At 41.3% G+C, this 8,417-nt stretch overlaps 1 pseudogene; it reads right to left on the reverse strand.

Annotated features, from left to right (window-relative positions):
• Positions 1-3,528: 3,528 nt before the first annotated feature.
• Positions 3,529-5,150, reverse strand: LOC111722498 (annotated as a pseudogene).
• Between the last annotated feature and the right edge of the window lie 3,267 nt (positions 5,151-8,417).

Here is an 8,417-nt window from a genome sequence, read left to right on the forward strand (position 1 = left end):
TGAAGTCAGAAGCTTGGGACTGGCCTGAACAAGAGCAAGAGCCTATCTCTACTAAAACTAGAAAAAGTCAGTGTGCAGTGATAGGTACTTGCAGTTCTAGCCACTCAAGAGGCTGAGGAAGGAGAATTGCTCACACCCAGGGGTTTGAAGAAGCTGCCATGAGCTGGCCCAGGCCACAGAGTCAGACTCTGTCTCAGAAAATAAAATAAATAGGCTCGGTGCCTGTAGCTCAATGGCTAGGGCTCCAGCCACATACACCTGAGCTGGTGAGTTCGAATCCAGCCCAGGCCTGCCAAACAACAATGACACTTCAACCAAAAAAATACCCAGGCATTGTGGCAGGCACCTGTAGTCCCAGCTTCTTGGGAGGCTGAGGCAAGAAAATTGCTTAAGCCCAAGAGTTTGAGGTTGCTGTGATCTGTAATGTCACAGCACTCTACGGAGGGTGATACAGTAAGACTGTCTCAGAAAACAAAAACAAAAACATAAAAATAAATAAAGAAAAAGAAAAAAATGTCTACATATCTTTGTATATTTAAGGGTTAATATGATCCTCTTTTGTGTTCTGCAAGAGATAACAAAAGAAAATAATAAAAAAAGGAAGAGATATTTAGTTGTAATTGCTATGATCTTAGTTGTCTAGGAGAGTTTTGAGAGAAAGAAAAGAAGAAAGTCATGAGGAAAGAAAGAAAAAGAGGCCAGGCACGGTGGCTCATGCCAGTCATCCCAGCACTCTGGGAGGCTGAGGTGAGTGGATTCCTTGAGCTCAGGAGCTCAAGACCAGCCTGAGCAAGAGTGAAACCCTGTCTCTACTAGTCTCTCCTAAAAATAGTTAAACTACCCAGGCATTCTGGTGGGTGTCTGTAATCCCAGCTTCTTGGGAGGCTGAGGAAGGAGGATCACTTGAGCCCAGGAGTTTGAGGTTGCTGTGGGCACTGTACCCAGTGTGCCAGAGTGAGAATCTGTCAAGAAAGAAAGAAAGAAAAGAAAAGAAAAGAAAAGAAAAGAAAAGAAAAGAAAAGAAAAGAAAAGAAAGGAAGGAAAGAAGGGAGGGAGGGAGGGAAAGGGAAAAAGGAAAACAAATACTATTTTAAAAATGAAGTACAAGAGGAAGCCTTCTAGTATTAAGGGGAAAATTAGTGAGACCACTAGGCTGTGGTCTAGCGTTAGAAATAAAAACAAAAACAAAAACAAAAGCAAAAACAAACAACTACATGACATCTGTAATGTTTGGGGGAAGGAAGTTTCCAGTTGGTCGCTGTGGAGATCTGGACTCGTTTTTTCCTGTTTTATTCTGGGCATGGTAACTGCGCGAGCGTTGATGTCCGTAGGGCAGAGGGGGATGCGGCCCAGAGACCACGCGGGGTTTCCTAGGGAGGTGCCGGGTTCTGGGAGCAGCACCCGGAGGTCTGGGGTGGGTGGGGGCTGTGTGGGAGGTGGGCTCCCCAAGTCCGGGCTGATTCAGAGGGGGGGCCGTCACAGTCCCGCCTGCGTGTCAGCCCAGGGATGGCTGTCCCAGCCTAGCAGGTGGAATCCAAGCCGGGTTTGTGCTGGGTCCCTGGAAAACTGCTCCAAACCGGCTCAGGACTTGGGTGATCTCTGCTCCCCTCACCCGGCTCTCTTAAAGCGGCGGCGGGCGGCTGGTCTCCTGTCGGGCAAAGTCCACGTCCAAACCCGCCCGGACGCTGCTGGCATGGGTGTCCAGATGCCGGTGTCAGACTCTGTCCCAAAGCTGCCATGGGCGGACGCTGTCTCTCCCGCCCTCCACCAAAGGGCCCGTTTTTTGTGACCCCTAGAGTCCGGTGGGACCTCAATTCCTTCTGGTCTCATGCCACACTCAATTCCCGGAAGAATGGCGCACTCTGTCCCTCTGGCAGATTTATTCCCCACCAGCCCCCGTTACCGGGATTCCACGTATTAGGCTCTGTCCCTGGGACACTGTGCCCCTTGCACCTGCTCTCGGTGCAGGTCTCCCGCCCTTCTTATCCTTTTCACTCCTGGTGTCCCACGCTGTCTCTCTGAGCCTTGGCAGTACTGTTTCTGGGCAGGACAGTCCAGGTGGAGGCGGCTGGACCAGCCTCTTCCCTAACTCACCCAGAGCTGCTGATGAGATGTCTCTAAACCACCACCTTGGAGCCTCGCTCAGATTTCGACATAACTGAAACCCAGAAGTCACTTCACAAGCTGTTTTGCTCTTCTTTTCTTTTCTTTCTTTCTTTCTTTTTTTTTTTTTTAGGAGAAGGGAAGTTTATTATTTGCGGGCAAATGAGGAGGCTGCACGACATCTGTCTCAAAGAACGCCAGCGCCCCCCACTTGTCTGTTTTTTGAGTTTGTTACATTTAATTTTGAGGACTTAGTCATAAATTCTTTGCCTAGTCCAATGTCCAAGAGTTTTTCCTATGGTTTTTATGGTTTCACGTATTACATTTAAATCTTGACTCTACCACTGTTAATTTTTAAATTTAAATTTATTATTATTATTATTAGGAGCTAGAGTGTCACTTTGTCACCCTTGGTATAGTACCATAGCGTCATAGCTCACAGCAACCTCAAATGCTTGGGCTCAAGGGATCCGTCTGCCTCGTTCTCTTGAGCAGGGACTACCGGTACCCACCACAATGCCTGGCTAGATTTCTATTTTTATTTTTTACAACTAATAAACTTTTATTTAGAGATACATCAGTTCTTGAACATTCATGTTTACAACCATTTGTTAATTTGCCCGCTCAACCCTGTCATTTTCTGAAGCCATCTTTGTTGTTTCAATCTTTCTAATCACCTAAAACCCCGGGTGATGTTTATGTCTATTTCCCCTCTAAATGTTTACAGCTGCTTAACAGTATGTGCCCGCTAACATAGACAAATATGTGCTTTTATCAATACATACATTGCTTAGGCTGTACAGCAAATTATTTGGCAAAATACAAATAGGTCATCCATCCTCTGTAAGATATCTAGTGGTCTCTCTATCAACTTAACCAACTTCAATTATTTATCTTCTCATACTATCCCCAACCCAAAGCTTCTGCTCCCATCCCCAAAACTGTTCCACAAGCTCTGATACGCTCAACCCTACCCCCAATCCCTACATATACATCAGACCACTAAGTCTCTTTTCTGTCTACAATATGGAAGGGCCGTCCTGGTTATAGTCTTACACCAAGAATCATGTAAAACATTTCTAGCTCAGCAAATGTTTACTAAGTGCCTCTCAAGAATTCCACTGTAAGTTAATAAAGGTTATTAATTTTAAAAATATGTGGTGTACAGTCCATTAATAGTTATATCAAAACTCCAATAGTTTCAGAATATCCAATATGAATATGTAATACTAGTTTTGGCAAAAAAAGAAAAATCAGTCGTGTTACAAGATATAGGAAAGATGCAACTGAGAAAGGAACACCCATGTGCCCACGTGATATGATTTAAATCAAGACTTATCTGTAATCTGAGGTTTTAAAAAAAATGTATCTTAAAAATCTTTTTGCAAAATGGAAAGAAATCTGTGATTTCCTTGATGAAGACATTTACAGAGACTCTAAAGAGATTTCTTCTGAAATGCAAATGATCTGCTTTTCAGTGTTACCTCCCGTCATCCAGGATTGCAATGCAGCTTCCATGTTTTCCAATCGTTTTATCACAGTCTCTTTGATCTTTAATTTTCCTTTTTTTTTTTTTTTTGGTTTTGTACATTTTTAAAATTTATTTTTCTTACATATACATGTATTTATTAGGTTTCCACTTTTGCCTTCACAGAATTAAAAAGGCTTAAAATTTAATAACAATAACAATGTTTAACATAAGGACTAAGACCAAAAACCTCATAAAGAATGAATGAAGATAAATATATTCAGAAAAGAAATCAGATGATTGCCACATCAAAATATTAAGCAATAATAATAACAATAATGCAAAGAAAGTAACATTCACATTGTCAGATAGGAGTATGTCTATTATAGAATGCTTTGACTCTGAAGTTCAGTATGGAGTCATCAGTTAACTTCTTCTTATTTTGTTTTTTTCAAAGTCTCAAAAGATAGACAACTAATATTTATAAATAAAAGTAAAAGATAACTTCAAAAAACCAGACTATGCCAAAGCTTATAGACAATAGAGAAAGAAGAAATACTTCAAAATCATTCTCCCTAATCTGGATACACCTGATATATTATTATAAAGGGGAAATTACAAACATACATGTAATACATATTTGTAATTTTCCTTCTTTAAACCATTGACTCAGCTGTAGAATGCCAGGTTCAAATTTGTCCTTATAATTTAACACCAGAAATCTTTCTCTTGTGATGTATCTTTCTTTCTGAACTGCCTCTATTGCATGGGGCAGTGGCAGAGGATAAGGCACATCTTTGTTGTACTGAGAAATTTGACCACATAGGATAATGTGGCTGTTCTGATTCATCTGACTTATCACTTTATCACTGATGTCACCACCAACATTTTCAAAATAAATATCCAGTCCACCTGGGCATAATTCATGGAGTTGTTCTGCCATATTTCCTTTTTAATAATTACTTGCAGCATCAAAGCCAAGTTCAGAGGTCAAAAGTAGGCATTTCTCATGTGTTCCACAAATTCCTACCACTCTGGAACAACCCAGCAAATGGCCAATCTGCCCAGCCAAGGATCCACAGGCACCTGCAGCCTCACTGACAACCACTGTCTGATTAGATCCAGCAGTTATATGACCTTATTCCTATATTCCAATCAAGGAAGTCAAACCAGGTATTCCTGCAGCTCCAAGAAAATATGAAAGGTGTCCATCCATAAGTTGTGGGTCGACCTTTTCAAGGCTATTTCCATCCAGAATAACCTTGGTTTGCCAAGGCCAATAAAAAGAAGTCACAAAATTGCCTGTAGTTAAATTTATGTGTTTGCTTTCTTCTATAATTCCAATACCTCCACCATCAACCACTTGAGACAGCTGCCAAGGTGTTATATAATCAGTGCCAGTGTCTTCATTCATTCTGCAATGCATGTAAGGATCCACAGAAAGATAAAGAGTTCTAACTTGTACTTGTCTTTCATTGATATTATCTGGCAAAGTGACTTCTTCCCTTTGGAAATTCTCTGCCACTGGATTACCATTTTTTCCAGATCAGGAATTCAATACCGCTCTTTGTACAATCATCACTCTGTCTGTGCAGTGGTCTCACAAGATTTTTGTATATAATAACTCCTTCCACAGCCCCAGCTCGGCAGCCTGCTGTGCCTAGTTTTTCTATTTTTAGTAAAGATGGATATTGCTCTGCTGAGGTGTATCTCTAACTCCTGAGCTCAAGGGATCCTCCCACCTCAGTCTCCCGGAGTGCTAGGATTATAGGCATGAGTTACCATGCCTGACCAAAAAGTTGTTTTTAATTAATTTTTAATTGACAAATATATTTATGAAGTATGATCGTAAATTACAAATGATAAGAAAAATAGAAAGAATATTTGTTTTCTTCCAGGCCAGTTTCTCTAGAGGTTTCTTTGAGTTGAAGGAAGCAGGTGACAGACTATGGTCTGTAAACATATATTTGTAAATGACTATATTATTCCCTTTGGCCTTCCAGAAAATTCTTACTTCATTCTCTTATAACAAAGCTGGTTGTCACCGCTCCTGGCCACTCTTGTCTCCGCTGTCTGCTGTCCCTGAGTATATACAGGAAGGTACAGGCAGGTGACCAGTGGCTGTTTCTACTTCACTCACTCAGCTGCCTTCAGAAGTATGAGAAAACAGGCACAGAAAGACCAACACCACACAATCTCACGACTTAGAATCGAAGCAAGTCTAACTGGCTGGGTGAGGTGACTCACACCTGTAATCCCAGCACTCTGAATTGCTTGAGCTCAGAAGTTCAAGACCAGCCTGAGCAACAGTGAGGCTCCATTTCTACTAAAAATAGAAAAACTAGCTGGGCCTGGGGTCCCAACTACTTGGGAGGCCAAGGTAAGAGGATTGCTCAAGCCCAAGAGTTGAATTGCTGTGAGCTATGATGATGCCATGGCACTCTACCCAGGCTGACAACGTGAGACTCTGTTTCTAAATAAATAAATGAATAAATAAGAAAATAAATAAAAAATAAACTAAAAAAGTCTAACTCATGGAAGCATGGGGTAGAACGATGGTTGCCAGGAGCTGGGGGTTGGGGCATTGGGGAAATATGGGCCAAAGATAAAGTTTCCATTAGGCACAAGGAATACATTTTTGAGATCTATTGCACAGCACAGTGACTAGAGTCAATAATGATGAATTGTATATTTCAGAATGGCTAAAACAGTACATTTTAAGTGTTTTTACCACAAAAAGGTGATAATTATGTGAGGTGAAAGGTATGTTAACTAGCTTTATTTAATCTTTTCATAGTATGTACATGTATCATAATCTCACACTGTACCATATAAATATATAATTATTATTAGTCAACTAAAAACAAAAGAAAAGAAAACAAAGATTTTTTTTTTTTTGAGACCGAGCCTCAAGCTGTCCCCCTGGGTAGAGTGCCGTGGCATCACAGCTCACAGCAACCTCCAACTCCTGGGCTCAAGCGAGTCTCCTGCCTCAGCCTCCCAAGTAGCTGGGACCACAGGCGCCTGCCACAATGCCTGGCTATTTTTTTTTTTCGGTTGCAGCCATCATTGTTGTTTGGCGGGCCCTGGCTGGATTTGAACCCGCCACCTTAGGTGTATGTGGCTGGCACCTTAGCCACTTAAGCCACAGGCGCCGAGCCGAAAACAAAGATGTTAACAAACACACGCCCCCCCCACCCCCAAGTCCTTGGTGGTTTCCTTCTTTAGGCAGCTGCTGTGTCAACTACCTCACTGCTGGACACTCAACTGAGCATCAGCTGTCACAGGCATGTCCTGCAATGATCTGGAAGTGTGGTTTGTTGTGGACAGTGACTAATTTTTTTGGCTTAGTTCTGCTTAGAAGGAAAAGAAGAGCTTCTAATTTCAGAAGTGAAATATAGTGTGGAAAGAGGAAGAGGAATAAGAGGAATGCAGCATAAATTTTGTGTTACAGTCCAGGTGGCAAACAAGCAGAAATTTCTAGAAGGGCTGAAAGTCAAAATACCAGAAACTTCATTAAATCCACTGAATTTTGTTTTCGGGCACAAGATTTTAGTACTGCACTGTATACCCCTTTGGGTTACTGTTGATTTCCAATCGGGTTTGGTGGGGAGCTCTGTTGGCCTCAGAATCACATGGACAGCACCTACTTTAGGGATGACCACGCATCTCCCAATATTTGTGTGTAATGACACTATCTAAAACAATTTTAGCCCCAAACTTGAAGAATCTGACAATTTCCGGGGGAAAACTTCAAACAGTGGGAAAAAGAAACCCACAGACATATTTCCAAGCATCTCATCTTATGGAAGGATAGTCCTGGATGGCAGTCTGTACACAGACATCCTGGTGTGGACTTGTCATTGTCACCTGCACAGTGACCTCAGTGATGCACCTAATTTCAGGAAGTCCTTTCCTTCACCCTGTCCCCACTCCCCTGGTCTTGATTTCTAAACAAACTATTTGCCCTCATGTCCTTATCATAGGTCTTACATTTAGAATAATCTATATTAAGACAAGGGTTGGAGAATGCCATGAGTTATTTCTTTTTCAATAACCTTATACCTTTTCTAAGCTCAACATCCTTCACCTTAACCATCCCAGAACTTGGATTTTTCCTGTTTATTCACCCCTCCATTTGCCATTCAGTAAATCTCAGTAAATCCCCTCGTCATTGAAGAAACATTTAAGCACATCAACCTGTGGCCATCTCAGGACATGAAGAGATAAAGTTGAGGAAAGCAGATATACTCACTGCCCTTATGAATGAAATAATCACATAAATGAGTGATTCATATGATGAAATGATCACATAAATAAGTCTCAATTTGGAAGTGGAATTAATTAGTCCCACGAAGGAAAGGAGGACAGGGTAAGATAAAGAAATGACCTAGTTTATGGAATTTGGGATTGAGGATGGTGAAGGGAAACTAAGATGTGGATCAGATCTGAGTAAAGATTTGGCTTTAGCTGAATGAAGCAATGGTGTGCGTGGGGAAAGAGAGAGAAGCACTGCAGAGCGTTATGGGCAAAGGTCTTCAGGTGGGTGGATTGTAGCATATTAGAAAAGATAAAAATACTACAAGAGTTTTTAACTCTAAGTGATTCTGAGTGTATTTTACACTAGAATCAAGCTTTTGTTTAGATGCTAAACACAGGACATTCTTGGAATAAATGATGAACCTCCATTTTAGATTTGGGACATGAGTATCCTGGAATTCACAGGAACCTAAGTTTCATTTTCAATTACACACCACGTAACATTGAAAAAGATGATTCTCTGCACTGACCCCAAGTTGCTTCTCCTGGGTGAGGTTCTTCTTTTTTTTTTTTTTTTTTTTTTTTT

The sequence above is a fragment of the Otolemur garnettii genome, unplaced genomic scaffold (assembly GCF_000181295.1).
Source record: "Otolemur garnettii isolate 467f Iridium unplaced genomic scaffold, OtoGar3 scaffold00264, whole genome shotgun sequence".
Taxonomy (NCBI): Eukaryota; Metazoa; Chordata; class Mammalia; order Primates; family Galagidae; genus Otolemur; species Otolemur garnettii.